Genomic DNA, 16,950 nt, shown 5'->3' on the forward strand with positions numbered 1-16,950 from the left:
CAAGTGGTTTGAAGTCAACCACTTAAACAACTTGTTCACTTATAAATGTATTGCAATCATATCAATATAAATATACATGAAAATATATTGCAATATAATTGAATTATATACCATAATTACTTGCAATACAGTGGCTTGATACTAATGTTACTTTAAAAAGTGATTCCAAATTGTACCCAGTGAGTTTAACTTTGAACATGCTAGAACAGTCAACTGCAAATGATTTGTCTTAATTAGTTGCCAACATTAAAAGCTGTCAGTCTGCACATCCATACACTTACAAACTTGCCTTCATGATTTCAGTTGGCCATATTCCCTAGCTATGAATGATAACTCATTTTTCCCTGTCTAAAATTCCACCAAATCAGTCCCCTTTTAAATGAACTCAAAGATTTAGAGACCTTTTCTTAAGATTTTGTATTTATTAATTCAATTTTTTGTCAAGAAACTGATTTTTTTTTTTAACCTTATATACTTTATTTTCTATCTATATATGGGTGCTATGGTAAACATATGAGTTTTGATGGTTTTGTTTGTTTGTTTGGATTTTTACGGCAGGTCAACACATAACTGACCATATCATGCCGAATGCTATAATAGGCTTAAAATGTAAAACTTTGTAAAAGAGTTTTGATGATAAACAAAGGAATATTCTGGACTGTAAGTAATCAAACACACCGTGTCCGGTCATCACATGTAAACAATATTTAAAATGGGAAAGAATATTGAGATATTTATTTGACAATGCAAAATATTAATATGGAAAACAACTATGTGTAGTTTATGTGTGTTGTTTTGATTTGTTTGACTGACATACTAGTTGTAAAAGCCATGTACACTAAGTGTAGCAGCAGCCAGACACATGACGCTTCGTAGCAACCACGTTGAAAACGTGAATGGTAACTGAGATAATGGCAAAGCGCATGCTCACGCACCCACTTCCACTCTAATCAAATACTGCATATATATAAAGCAAAAGTTCTTATTTAGTGCCATACAGTCTGACCACTATCATAAATGTTGGTATTTTAATTTGTAGGACAAATTCAGCATACAAAAATTCTGCATGTGAAAGGTACTAAGTTAGATAAAAAAACAAAAACAACATTGTTATTACCTTCTTCTGGTAAAGGGTAATCAGAAAACAGTCCTCCATGGAGCATTCTACAGTATCATCTGAGCTGTTTGAAAGTCAAGAATTATCTGTAAAAGAAAAATATTAAAACAATATTTAAAATAAATGGTAGTTACTTAATAATCTAAATCTGAGCATCAATCTCTTATTATTTGTCTCAACATTAAGTATTTGTTTATACAATTTAAATTCCATTTGAAACATATGTGATACGAAAACTTTAATCATTATCTACAGCAGCTTCTGCTACCAGTATACAGACAGACCCTGTCTGACCTGAGCTTCTGCCACCAGTATACAGACAGACCTGTCTTCCACCAGTATACAGACAGACCCATCTGACCTGAGCCTTTGCCACCAGTATACAGACAGACCTGTCTAACCTGAACCTCTGCCACCAGTATACAGACAGACCTGTGTGTACATCATTTTACTCTGTATGGAGGTCCATATTTTTATAATGGCTCAGTTTGTGTATTTTAATACTGAAATCCCTTAAACTTTAATAATATACACTCCCAAAGTCAAAGCAGGGTAAATCAATGGTACAAGTTTATCAAGATTATTCAAGGTTAACCTATTAGAATTATCTTAAATCTGGTGAAGCAGAAACCAAGTAGCTTCCTGTAACAAGCATGCAGATTGACAATGGCTCATTTTTGTACTCAGAAATCTATTACACACTGAATACACTTTTCCAGTAATTATCCATCACACAAATTTAGCAAGTTTAAGGCAACCTAAACAGGTTTTAAACAGAGCTTAGAAAATTTTCTTTCGTCAATTCCAAAATGTTCTATTTTCAATTTTTTGAAAAATTGAGATATTTATAGCATTGGAAAGCTGTTGAAGAGACCTACATAAACAAATGACTTAAAACATTATATCTCTAATTTTGAGAAAGGTTATACCAATTTCATTATGTTCTATCTCAGAAAGTGACCAACACTTTGATTCCAATATGTGAATATCTTAGGAAAATTCTTAAAATTGGGAAAAGGTCATCCACTATGAATCAACAAAGTGAAACATTAAAAAAGAAGATGAAAAAAAAAGATAATTCAGGTTCGAAATTCAGCGTTGTGTTTTGTTGTGTTTACAAAGCAAATGCTAATACCACTGACATAATTTGTTCCTTATTAACAATTAGCTCTTATTTTTCTTGTTGTATTAGACCAGAAAGGCTCAGAAAAAATTATGAACTGTTATATTTTTTCAGATTGCATATAAAATTCATTATATTTGATCTAGAAAGTGAAGATCCATGTATGTATCAAAATCAATGTTATAAGACAGTTTTTTTCCACATTTGGACATCAAAAAGTTGTTTTATTCAATCTTTTGTTAGTAAATTTTATTGCATAAGTTTACGCAGAAATAAATAAAATAGAACATTGTGTTTCACATAAGTTTTGTTTCGTTACGTCTAAAATGTTTTATCTTTGAAGGACATTCTGGAATTAATTTGAAATGTTGAACTTTAACTTTATTGTAACTTTATTGTTTTAGAATTCTGATTTAATAATAAAATACCCTGAATATTAAAAATGCATGCATGCTCAAATGTATACACAGATGGCATGTACCAAAAAAAGAAAGTTTCATGTTGAATAATTGTTGAGATATGATACCTAAAAATTTTCAACTCAGTTTTCTCATAAAATATTTCTGTCCACTTAGAATGTTATGGAATTGAGGTGATGATAAATGATGAAGTGTACAAATAAAGTGTGATAAATGGAAGTTAAATTATATACCATTCCATGAATCAGAAAAAAATCATCTATAGTTGGTATGGTTTATATCTTCTTTGTGTGAAGTCAAAACATGTTTATTTTATATTCATAATGAGACTGTGTAGCAATTATTATCAATATGTTTTAAAATTAAATTTGAGCATAGTATGTATATAATCAAAAGCTGTTGGTAGGATAACAATGACACTGAACTAGTCTTCAAACAAGAGCATGGATAATGTAAAAATCAACAAAGAGGTGATTTCATTTTAGAAAAAAATACACAACAGTTACCGGAGGTTTTGGATATTGATCATAAACTAGAAATGTGTCATCATGCCACGGATGCCCCCGCATGCAGCCAAAATTTCAAATGTTATAATATTTAGTTCCAAATTTGTTTGAACAAATTATTTTTTTCATTCTAATGTGACGCCGTAGTCGTTGGGGCGTTTCTCTTTAACCCGTATCTCTATATAAAAGTAAGACGATAGTTTAAGAAATAATTCCAACTTTATTTAGCAGTCACAATTTCGTTATGTCAATATACAGTATTACGCATAAGGTGTATCAATATTAAAATAATACAATTTCAATGCATATGTAATTATGTATATTAAACAGAGAAGATTGAAATAACATAAAGTTATATAACAAAATAAACAATTGACTAATTAACTAATATTGTACATACTAAATGAACATATTTCATTTTCAAAAATTTAAGCTTTAAAACAAATTAACAAACTATTTTATTGGGAAATTAGTCTATATTAATAGAACAATTTTATACTTTTCAAAAACAACTAATTTTGGGGAAAAGCTGTTTTATTTAAACACTCGCTTAACAAGTAAGAAGTACCAAGGGAAAGCATCCATGAAGATAAGATTATAATGATTGACTTACAAGCATGAAAACAAAAATTAAAGTCTTAAGATTAAGTATAAACATTTCTTTTGAAACCTTATGTCAAGTATATCCAAAAGAGTCAGTAAATTGCATTACTTGACACAAATCTATCTTCATGTATGATATCAAAATAAATTGAAAATTCCTCTTAAAAGAAATAGTAGAATGTACAAAATTCATGTTCATTATATCTATGTACAAAAACATTTACTATTCAATATTGCTACATGAAAATTATTTGAAACAAGAGTTTATTGTAAAATGAAAAATTTACTTTAAACAAGAAAAGAATAATAAAAGAGAACTTACCTATATAAAAGTAAGACGATAGTTTAAGAAATAATTCCAACTTTATTTAGCAGTCACAATTTCGTTATGTGACTTGCAAACTTCGTCTTGACTTTTATACAGGTAGATTATGACATTGAGCCCTACAATGCTTTTAGCACCATATGTTTTTACATTTGCAAACAATATGGCTTAATCAGTCAAACAAAGAAAAAGGAAATTCTTACATGATAGGTTATTTGTAGACTTTAAAAAAGCTTTTGATATGGTATATAGGAATGGTATTTGGTATAAACTAATGCAATATAATTTTTCTTCTAAATTTATTACTATGTTAAAGTCTATGTATAACTCTGTGAAAATTTGTGTAAGGGTGCGAGGTAATGTTACTGATTATTTTGATAGTTATATGGGCGTTAAGCAAGGCGAAACATTGTCTCCCTTGCTTTTTATACTGTTTATAAATGACATGGAAAGGTATATTGCTGATAATAGGGCTGATACAATAACTTTAGAAGAATTGCAAATATTTATGCTGATGTTCGCAGATGATACTGTGTTGTTTTCATATTCGTCTAATGGCTTGCAAATATTATTGAATAAATTAAAGTCATATTGTTTAAAGTGGAATGTCACTGTAAATACTACAAAAACAGTTGCTATGATTTTTAAATTAGGAAATAGGTTTGAGCAAGTTGATTTATATTATGATGATGTAAGGTTAAATGTTGTTAGTAAATTTTGTTATTTAGGTGTAGTTTTGACAGGAAATGGTAAATTTTATAATGCTCAAAAAGCTTTATCAGAACAAGCACTTCGTGCCATATTTACATTGAACTCCTTATTTGATGTTGTACCACTAGGTGTTAACGAGAAGATTAAACTATTTGATTCAATGATTTTACCAATATTAAATTATGGATGCGAAATATGGGGATTCCATAAGGCCCTTGATATTGAGAGGGTATATATTAAATTTTGTAAACAATTATTATGTGTAAGGTCTCAAACTACAAATATAGCTGTTCTTGGTGAACTGGGTAAAGTTCCATTAGATGTGGTTCGTAAAGGGAGAATATTGATATATTGGTATAGAATTTTGAACTCCCAAGATACATTGATATATAAATGTTTCATCAATCAAGTTAATACTAATTCATTGGGATCTTGGGCTTCGGGTGTGAAAAATCTGCTTGATGAACTAGGTTTTAGTTATTTATGGAATGATATGTCTGTCACTAGAGTTCAAATAGATAAAGTTGTTGAGAGATTATATGATCAATATTATCAAGTTTTTTATAGTATGTTAGATAATATGCCTAAACTAAGTACATATAAGAAAATTAAAACAAACATATGTCAGGAAAAATATTTATCTTGTGTTGTTAATAATAATCATCGTATTGCTCTCTCAAGATTACGCTGTTCAGCACATAAATTAGCTATTGAGGAAGGTAGATTTCGAAATATAGAACGTTGTAATAGAAAATGTGTGTATTGTAATATGAAGGTAGTAGAAGACGAATATCACTTTGTATTGGTCTGTCCGTTTTATAGAGATGAAAGAAAAGAATGCCTTCCAAAATATTATTGCAATTGGCCATCTTTACAAAAATTTAAAGGATTGTTAGCTTCAAATCAAACAAGTATTCTGTGTAAACTTGCAAAATTTATTTATATAGCAAATAAGAAACGTACCGGATGATATACTTTATTTAGAAATATGTGTTAGTTACCTATTTCAATGATCATGTATTTGTATTTTACAATGTAGCCACATGAAACTAATTGATCTCATACATTGGCCTTTTTATAACAAGAAAAAAAATGATAACATTATATGGCACTGAATTCACGTGCAAAATCAAACTAACATGTATATCATGCATATGACAGTAAAGTATCCACCAATCGACAATCAACACGATAATGTAGGTCTGTGTATCAAATCAATTTTTTCCTGTTATTTTTGGTTTTTGGTGTTGTGTTTTTTTCGTTACTGTTTATGTTTTATATAAACATTGTGTGGGATATATGTCGATATAACGATACTACTATGTACACATGCTATTGATGTATTAATGTTAATATATGTTGATAGAATAATACTACTAATATACACATGATATAGATGTATTAATACTCATGCTCTTCTCATGTTGTATGTAACCGCCGCAATTGAATGTTTGGCGATGAACATGTTTATGTTTATATGCTAATAAAATAATTGAAAATTGAATTGGTTATCACTTTGTCCAGAAGGTAATTTACTTAGTCTGTCACTTTAGCACCCTTGTTCCTGTTGCTCAATCTCACAGGCATTTGGACAAAGATTTAATACAAACTAAAGTATTTACATTTAATTGTGTTAATCAAGATGTTTTATGGTTTCAAAAAAACTTGCTAAAAGCGTAACAGCTTGTCTCTACTTTAGTGTCAAAAAGAGTTATGTAAAAATTTACAAGATCTTAAGAAATAGAAATAAAGAACAATTACAAATTATCAAAGTTTGAAATGTACAGTCAAGTAATTCTTCAAAACTATAATAAAATATTTCATAAAAATGACAAATTAAACATAATCATACATACAAGAAATATTCTGAATTATCATACATTATTACAATATATTGAAAAACAGATTTAAAGCAATTCATAATATATACATGTATATAAAAAAAAAGATTATTTATAAAACAATTCTTATAATAATTTCATATGATTTATGATATGAAATTATTACGTAATACAAAAGTATGGACAATTTCTTGGCTTTCTAATACTAAGTTCAAAGCCCTTAAAACTTTTCAATGTTAACACAAACCATTTTTATACAATGTTCAAGGCACTGAAATTATTCAGTCTTAACCATTTTTATACAATGTTCAACGCACTGAAATTATTCAGTCTTAACCTTTTAAAAATAGCATATTGCATATTTGTAGCCAACATAATGGCTATATACATTTCCACAAAAGTATGAGTGCTGAAACTGAAAGTTCAAAATTTTTCCAACATTCAGGAAAGATAAGTTTGTCTAAAATCATTGAACCACGACCAAATTCAAACTTAAACTGCTTATTCCTAAGATGTATCTATATTATTTTCAAAGTGAAAGGGACATAACTCTGCCAAAAAATCATCGAACCATGACCAAATTCCAACTTGACCTGCGCATTCCTTTGACATATCCATATGTCAATTTTGAGTTGAATATGTAACACTGTTGGGTTGATAATGAACAGAAACTGTAAATTTCATATCATTTTCAAAGTGAAAGGGGCATTACTCTGCCAAAAATCATTGAACCATGACCAGATTCCAACTTGGTCTGCACATTCCAAAAACATATCCATATGTCAAATTTGAGTTGAATGTGTAATATTGTTGGGGAGATAATAAACGGAAACTGAAAATTTCATATTATTTTTAAAGTGAAAGGGGCATTACTCTGCCAAAAATCATCGAACCATGACCAAATTTGAAATTGACCTGTGCATTCCTTTGACGTATCAATATGTCAAATTTGAGTTGAATGTTTAATACTGTTGGGGAGATAATAAACAGAAACTGAAAATTTCATATTATTTTCAAAGTAAAAGGGGCATAACTCTGCCAAAAATCATCGAACCATGACCAAATTTGAACTTGGCCTGCGCATTCCTTTGACGTATCGATATGTCAAGTTTGAGCTAAATGTGTTGTACGATTGGGGAGATAATGAACGGAAACTGAAAATTTCATATCATTTTCAAAGTGAAAGGGGCATAACCCTGCCAAAAATCATTGAACCATGACCAAATTTGAACTTGACCTGCGCATTCCTTTGACGTATCCATATGTCAAGTTTGAGTTGAATGTGTTGTACCATTAGGGAGTTAATGAATGGAAACTGAAAATTTCATATTATTTTCAAAGTAAAAGGGGCATAACTCTGCCAAAAATCATCGAACCATGACCAAATTTGAACTTGACCTGTATTTTCTCATGACATATCAATATGTCAAGTTTGAGTTGGATGTGTTGTACCGTTGGGGAGATAATGAACGGAAACTGAAAATTTCATATTATTTTCAAAGTAAAAGGGGCATAACTCTGCCAAAAATCATCGAACCATGACCAATTTCGAACTTGACCTGTATTTTCTCATGACATATCCATATGTCAATTTTGAATTGAATGTTTTGAACCGTTTGGGAGATAATGAACGGAAACTGAAAATTTCATATTATTTTCAATGTAAAAGGGGCATAACTCAGCCAAAAATCATCGAACCATGACCAATTTCAAACTTGACCTGTATTTTCTCATGACATATTCATACGTGAAATTTGAGTTCAATATGTGCAAGGGTTATTAAGATAATGAACGGAAACTGATGATGACGGAAGGACGGAATGACGGAACAGGGTAACACTATATGCCCCTGCCATTATATGGCGGGGGCATAAAAAAGAATTTAGGTTCACGAATTTTCATCTAAAAGGGGCCAATCAAATTAATATGAGCAAACTTGATAAAAGACTACCAAAGGATGCTACAGACAAAGTTTGGTGATCATCCATCAATTAGTTTTTTAGAAGAAGATGTCTAAAAGTTTTCTATTTTTAGCTCTAGAGACCCCTAAAAGGGGCCAATAAAATTAATTTGGGCAAACTTGATAAAAGACTACCCAAGAATGCTACAGACAAAGTTTGGTGATCATTCAAAAATAAGTTCTGTAGTAGAAGATATTTAAAGGTTTTTCTATTTTCAGCTCTGTTGACCCCTAAAAGGGGCAATTGAAATGACATGAGCAAATTTAAGTGTGACTGTCACAAGGACACTACAGACCAAATTTGAAGTTAATCTGCCCAGCTGTTTCAGAGAAGAAGATGATTGTTGATGCATGACGCCAGAGCATCCCCCTTTGATACTTATAGCTCAACCTGAACCTTCAGGGGGCAGGGGACCTAAAAATGAGCAATTTTTAGTTCCGTGAGGCCGTTAAACACATTACCAAATATTTTTTGATTTTATAAACATGTGAAAAACTTACTGCTTGGCAGTATTCAAGGATATATGACAAACATTGAAAAAAATAACTATCTGCATCCATTGCTCCATATAGTACAATCTGAGAGCAAATAATATTACCCCCCACCCATCCAAAATCAGGCTGAAAATAAAGGAATATGCCCAATCTTCATGAAGACGCATAACACTTAAGAATCCGCCTAATGTCTTTAATTATAGAAATTTTCTATAGTAAAATGATCATAAAGTATGAAAATGCTAAACAAAGTGTCTGTCATACGTTTAGATTTTTTGCAAAATTTTATCAAAGTTTCTTACTCGTTCTGTAGCAGATGACAATCTGAAATTTACAGTTTTTCAGCCTCCTTTTGAAGAGTCAAAAATGCATACAAAGCTACCGAAGGCTAAGTTTCGCACACAAACATATAAATTTAGCTCATTTCCTACATACAAATTACAAAGAATTACATCAACAAAGAAATATAAACAATTTTCAACACCTTCAAAACACCATGTCTGTATTATCAATAAATTTCACCGGGGCCAAAGTACGAATATGTCCCCTGCCCCCTTAAGTATTTTTATGTGCTCCCAATTGTCATATTTGCTGTTGTTTTATTGAAATATAGACAATTCTGAATAAAATGGTATATTTGAAATTTGAATAGTGTGTTTATATCTTATTTTATCCCAGTTTTTAGAAAAAAGGTCTAATTTCAAGGGAAATAACCAGTACAATGTCCATTTCTGTAGTATGACTGATTTTCTTCTAAGTGACAGAAAAACTATATAGATGCCTTTTTTCCTGGTTTCAGCACATTTTAAGACCCAAAGCAATCTTTTTTGTTATTTCAAGCATTATATTACATGATTTTCACCAAAAAATCAAGCATGCAGCTCTATTTCCATGCACAAAATGATGTACACTGCAAATTAGACCTCAATATATATATTATATGAAGATATACTTCTATGACTGGAATGAGCACTGATTAATTTAAAATATATAATGTTCATATAAATATATAGTCATATTGCTAAAATAATGCACTCTTAGTTCATTTTTAAAGGTAATTATTTTCAGATTTAAATATATTAAACAGCTTGGCTGTATTAGAGTTTACAATGACAAAGTAAAAGGGAGATAAGTACTATAATTCCAAAGTTTACCTTTCTGCTTATAACGGTCAAAAGAAAGACAAATAGTAGTTATTCCTTAATGACCTGACACTGTTTACTTCATTTAAGACTCTTAAACACAGAAAAATAAGAAACATAAGAATATTGTCCCCAAACAAATCTTTGCCCAGCTTCAGTATCAATAAGCACTTTGGGTTGCATGTACAATTAAGTTAATAATGAGACAAATTAAAAAAACTTCAAATTTAAGTTATAAGCACAATGTTGCTAGGCGAGCAAAAGGCGCACTGTTTAAGAAAGGTTTTTATCCAAACTATGACATTAACAACAGTGTTCATTCAGCATCTTGTTCCAGAAATGTGGATTTACCAATTAACCAGTGTCCGGAATCTTTTGTGCGTCTTGAGCAATCAGTTGCGGATGATGTACTAAATGCTGCTGGTCAAAGACTTAATTCCTCAGTTCTGCCATTCAAGTTACGCCCACGCCGCGCACAGTCAAAGCCTGAAAGTGTGAAGGACAGTGAGTTAGCATGTGAAGGAAGCAATGAAAATTTCATTGTTAACTCTAAGAAGCTAGGCTGCATTCTGCAATTAGTGGCAAAACATAGCTGTATTCAGCCTAATATTAAAACTGTAGTGTCTGACAGAAGGGGGGTGTGTGTGGAAGTCACCATTAAATGTACCAACTGTAACTTTACAACAGGGGCTCAGTCCTTGTCCCAAACGATAGAACAGCGGCATGGGAAACCAAGTGGGACACTTAATTCTAGTTTGCTATTGCCAGTTATGTCATCTAAGATGGGCATTGCTGATGTGCAGCTTGTCTTAGCATGCCTTAACATTCAAGCACCAGATAAGAGGGGAATGCAAAGAAAACTGAACATTATGTCAGATCAAGTGGAAGATATTTGCCAGGATCAAATGTTAAAAAATCAGGAGTATGTCAAGACTATTACTCACTTGTCTGGAGCCTCTGCTGAAACAGATGTGGAATTCGATGCATCTTACACAAGCAGGCCACAAGCAAACAACATCACTGCCACACAAGTTTTCGCGCCTGTAATTGAAAAATCTACCTTAAAACATCTACCTATAGACATTAATGTTGGAAATAAATTATGCATGAGGAAAGAATGTGATCACAACAACAAGCATTGCAAAAAGAACTATTCTGACCACACATCAATAAATCAAGCTGAATCAGCATTCCTTAAAAAAATCACTAGAAAAAAATTAAAAAGCAAAATATTATAAAAGTTCGATCCGTCACGACAGATGCAAGTTTATCTCTCGCTAAAGCTATTAGAGAGCATAATGTTAAGACAAGCACTAAAGTGCAACACTATAAATGCTTTGTCCATGCAATGCGGAACATGCATAAGCAGCTTCGTGCAGCCAAAATCAAGGTCCCAAGAGGCATGGACCTTGCCGCATACAGGGCAAAATTGGCAACAAGTATTCGTATTCGTGTACGATTGGAACTTACCAGAATGCAGAAACTCTTTCACCAGCAAGATCAGTACATACAGAGAGCCAGAGATGCTATTGAAAACATTCTGGACTGTTTCAGTGGAAGCACAATGGTTGCCGCCGGAAGTCAGTGGTTTGCCAGGCACGCCTAAAACAGCAAAAACAACGCATCTATTTGCCATATGGACGAAATCTTCAGTTATCGTCATGTGACATGAAAACATTATCAAAACATAATAAATAAGTACTGCGGTGTTCAACAGCTGAGAGATACAGCAAAGCTGGCAACAAACAAATATGTGTGAAAGCATGCATAGGCCGAATGTTTTCATATGCCCCAAAAAGCACTGTATGGAGCCGTAACTTTTCCGGCCTATGCCACTCTGCTACTATCGGTGCCAGTATAGGTCGAGGACTGTCACTCCTAAAACTGGCGGAAAAATTGGGTGTGTCAAGGTTCGAACCGATGACCCGCTGTTTAAGTATGCAATGTACATGCAGCAGAACAGCACGTTACCATACCTTAAGGAAGAAAGAGACATTCTACAAGACCGCAAAATATCGCAGCAAACAGAGGCGTTCGAGTAGAATGTTACTACAAAGCTCTCTGTATTCATCACAGTCAGCATCTGTGGGAAGACCACATGTATGCTATAATCTTAATAAATAAAAGACATTACAAATATAAACTTGCAAATTACATACATTACAAATTGTCGGCACTATCTATAAAATATTTTACTTCAAATAAATTGTCATTACGGCTAAATGATTTCGACATCGGAATGGTAATGTACTGTGAATCTGACAATAACGAAATAAAATGGGCGCACTCACAAATCGGTTCAATATGCGCATTCTTTTTGGTCTTTTTAACAATGGAAAATTAATTTGAACTAATTAAAGAGAAATTTATTACATGTGTGAAATCAGTATGTTGTGTTTTTGATTTTCAGTTTCAATAAATATACTGTATTGTTGACCATTGCTATTTTCCCTCACTGATTCTACTCTTAAATTGTCTCATTTGTGTCTTAATTGTAACAATAAACAACCAAAAATGAATAAACTTCTGAAAACTGCAAAAACAATGTGTTCATTTATCATAATGCAAAGTAAACAGTGTCAACTATTTGCACATACCTTAAAGTCTACAAGCTGGATAGCCATAATGACCAGTACAAACCCCCTCATTAAAGCAAACTTTCCTTGCATTGTTAACACCCTGAGGCTCATAATTTAAAGTGATTCAAATTTAAACATAATTTATTATGACACAGGTGTGATACATGTATTTTCGGGTCAAGAACCTGACCAGTTTCTAAAAAAATACACCGCACGGTGAACCCTAACTTTTACCCTGCGCCCTCGAAGCATAAAACGTAGCTGGCCGTAGCCATCTGTGTCCACCGTACCATGCCATTTCAGGCAATTACCAACAGACACAGATTTTTTGTCAATAACTGACATAATATGTGCTTTTTTCATCACTTGTTAAAGATAAATTAAAATAGAAAACTGGCCATTATGACTGTTTCTAGTGAAAATAAAAAAATAATTAGTTGTTAGGCTATAATAACTAGGATTTTCATATAGAAAAAATGTAAATGAGAAGACATTTCTACAAAAAATTAACCTTTAAGGCATCAAAACTGCCTAAATTATATGTTAAAATGTTAATTTGAGCAATACAAAGCTTTTCTATAATCAATAAATATGCATTTTCATGATGCTTGGGTAACTGACAAATTTTTTGTCAATTTTCAGTGTATTTATTACCTCCCTTTAATAAACAGGCCATTTGCTTTTCAAGAAGTAGGTTAAATCCAATTAATTGGTATAAAATAAATGTTAATAAGTGTCTTGCAAATGTTTTGCAGTAAAAAAAAATTGCTAATTTCAAAAAACATTTTCAAAAAATGAAATTTTCCTTAAGGGGGCAGGGACCTAAAAATGAGCAATTTTTAGTTCCGTGAGGCCGTTAAACACATTACCAAATATTTTTTGATTTTATAAACATGTGAAAAACTTACTGCTTGGCAGTATTCAAGGATATATGACAAACATTGAAAAAAATAACTATCTGCATCCATTGCTCCATATAGTACAATCTGAGAGCAAATAATATTACCCCCCACCCATCCAAAATCAGGCTGAAAACAAGATTGCATTTGAGAAAAATGCTATGCCACCGCATTAATAGAACACTAAATAGTAGTGTGTAGGAACGGATTTTTTTTGTTTCTATACAATTTTGAAGATTGTTCATAATGCATAGATCCCTGACCTATCTAATTCTTATTATCAGATTAGTGGTTAAATCTGTTGTTAACTCAATAAAAGATCAGAGTAGGAATATATCAAATGCACTTGAGTCTAGTGAATTTGGTGGTGAAGGTCATATTTCACACAGCCTAAATTTCATGACTACATCAAAGGACAACACAGTAAGACACTTTGTCAAAATCTAGGTCAGCTGAAATCAAAGTTCACTTTACATATTAATCTGTGCACATGGTTCAAATTTCATAGCAGTACATCAAAGGACAAGAAAGTAGGTCACATCATCAAAATCTAGGTCACCTGATATCAAAGTTCAATTTTACAACTAAAACTGTTGCACATGGTCAAAATTTCATTGCTGGTACAATCAAAGGAAAAGAAGTAGGTCACTGTCCCCTTGGGCAGATTTTGGCCCAAAGGTTTAACTCAAAACAATCTTGATACAGGGTCCACCAAACAACATTTTAAAATCAAATATCTAAGCTGTAACTTTCTCCCATTCAGAAAAAACATTTGTTTTATTTTCTGTTTTTACTATGTGTACATAATGAGAATCACTGGGCCCGGGCAGGGCCAATTTTGACCACCAGGGGAAAAATTTGAACAACTTTGGTAGAGGACCTATCGATGATATTATATAGCAAACATCATGCCTTGTACCTTCAGACAAGAAGATTTTTTTAATTTTTTACTTTATATGTACAATAGTGAAAATCAATGACCCCTGGGGGTGGGGCCAATTTTGACCCTAGGGCTATTAATTTGTACAATCTTGCTAGAGGTTCACTACATAATGTGTCATGCAAAAAATCTTAACTCTAGCCATTGTAAATTTAGAGAAGATAAATTTTTAAGTTTTTACTATATACATATAAGGAAAACCTATGGCCCCCGGGGCGGGGCTAATTTTGACACTAAAGGCAAAATTTGAACAACTTTGGTAGAGTACCTATAGATGATATCATTTAACAAATATCAAAGCTCTAAGCCTTGTACCTTCAGACAATAAGATTTTTTGATTTTACTATATGTATATATTGAAAAATCAATGACCCCCGGGGCGGGGGCTAATTTTGACCCAAGGGCTATAATTTGAACAATCTTGCTAGAAGTTCACTTCACAATGTCTCATGCGCAAAAATATCTTACCTCTAGCATTTGTCAATTGCTAGAAATTTTTTTTTTTAAAGTTTTTACTATAAGTTTTTACTATATACATATAAGGAAAACCAATGATCCCTGGGGCTTGGCCGATTTTGACCCCAGGGGGCTATAATAGTTGAACAATCTGGGTAGAGGTCTACCAGACAATGCCTTATGCAAAAATATCTAAGCTCTAGGCCTTTTGGGTCTTTAAAAGAAGGTATTTTAAGTTTTTACTATTGTACATATAGTGAAAATCAATGACCCCCCGGGGCGGGGGGCCGATTTTGACCCCAGGGCTATAATTTGAACAATCTTGGTAAGGTCTACCAGACAATGCCTTATGCAAAATATCTAAGCTCTAGGCCTTTTGGGTCTTTAAAAGAAGGTATTTTTAAATTTTTACTATATGTACATATAGTGAAAATCAATGACCCCGGGGCGGGGCCGATTTTGACCCCAGGGCTATAATTTGAAAATCTTGGTAGAGGTCTACTAGACAATGCCTTATGCAAAAATATCTAAGCTCTAGGCCATTTTGAGTCTTTACAAGAAGATTTTTTTAATTTTTCTTAGAAATCCTTTTGGTTGCCATGGCAACCAGATTTCAGCATGGAATGAAATTCTTTGAATAACTTTGGAAGCCCTTCACCCAAGGGATCAATCCTGCCAAGTTTGGTTGAAATTGGACTAGTAGTTTTTCACAAGAAGATTTTTTAAGTTCACTATATAATCTTATAACACACACACACACAAACAAACACACACACAGATGAATCGCTATATGCCACCGCATCGCAGATGCTGCGGTGCATAATAAAGGAATATGCCCAATCTTCATGAAGACGCATAACACTTAAGAATCCGCCTAATGTCTTTAATTATAGAAATTTTCTATTAGTAAAATGATCATAAAGTATGAAAATGCTAAACAAAGTGTCTGTCATACGTTTAGATTTTTTGCAAAATTTATCAAAGTTTCTTACTCGTTCTGTAGCAGATGACAATCTGAAATTTACAGTTTTTCAGCCTCCTTTTGAAGAGTCAAAAATGCATACAAAGCTACCGAAGGCTAAGTTTCGCACACAAAACATATAAATTTAGCTCATTTCCTACATACAAATTACAAAGAATTACATCAACAAAGAAATATAAACAATTTTCAACACCTTCAAAACACCATGTCTGTATTATCAATAAATTTCACCGGGGCCAAAGTACGAATATGTCCCTGCCCCCTCAGATCTGGTGAGCTTGTAAAGGGGCATAACTTTGCACAAAAAAAAACAACTGTAACTGCCATTTTAAATTTGTGTCCCTGTATGAAAACAAAGGTATATACCAAGTTTGAAGAGAATACTTGTTACACATTTTTAGAAAATTGACCTTTAACAAAAAGGTTAACATGCACAAAAAAATCTTGACTAAATTTTCTTAAGTGAATATCATTTGGATCTTAACAGTGCTAATTAAGTTTAATAATGGTGCATAACTTTGCAATAAATGCTTTTATGATTATCTGCCCTTCTGAAATACAGTCAACATTGTATTAAGAGACCACTCAAGGGACTGCCAAAAAGTGGTCTCTCAATAGAATTCTGGAAAATTCGAGACTTTTTATTACAAGTCATAGATACAGTTGACTCTCAATAAGTCAAAATCGCTTTACTCAAAATTCCGCCTTAGTTGAATAATTTCAATAATCCCCGTCAAATTTCCTTCTTTATCTTTGTATTTTAACTCCGCTTAGGTCAAATTTTGACTTACCGAGACTCCTGTTTAGTCGAAAAGAAAATTTGGTCCCGTCAATTAAAAAACAAATATTTTC

General features: G+C 32.3%; 2 long non-coding RNA genes across 2 annotated transcripts in view; both read right to left on the bottom strand.

Moving 5' to 3' along the window:
- Nucleotides 1-16,950, bottom strand: part of LOC132729377 (uncharacterized) — a 44,371-nt gene that overhangs the window by 15,556 nt on the left and 11,865 nt on the right. Inside the window, exon 2 of the long non-coding RNA XR_009625612.1 lies at nucleotides 1,118-1,203. This is a non-coding gene — a long non-coding RNA (uncharacterized LOC132729377). The remainder of the gene's footprint in view (nucleotides 1-1,117; nucleotides 1,204-16,950) is intronic.
- On the bottom strand, nucleotides 9,894-11,845 carry LOC132729378 (uncharacterized). Its single transcript, XR_009625613.1, has 3 exons — nucleotides 11,713-11,845; nucleotides 11,187-11,283; nucleotides 9,894-10,728 (listed from the first exon to the last, which is right to left on the bottom strand). It is a non-coding gene; the product is annotated as an uncharacterized LOC132729378 (long non-coding RNA).

This window comes from Ruditapes philippinarum, unplaced genomic scaffold, assembly GCF_026571515.1.
Source record: "Ruditapes philippinarum isolate M1 unplaced genomic scaffold, ASM2657151v2 ctg3936_1_1_1_1, whole genome shotgun sequence".
NCBI classification, from domain to species: Eukaryota; Metazoa; Mollusca; class Bivalvia; order Venerida; family Veneridae; genus Ruditapes; species Ruditapes philippinarum.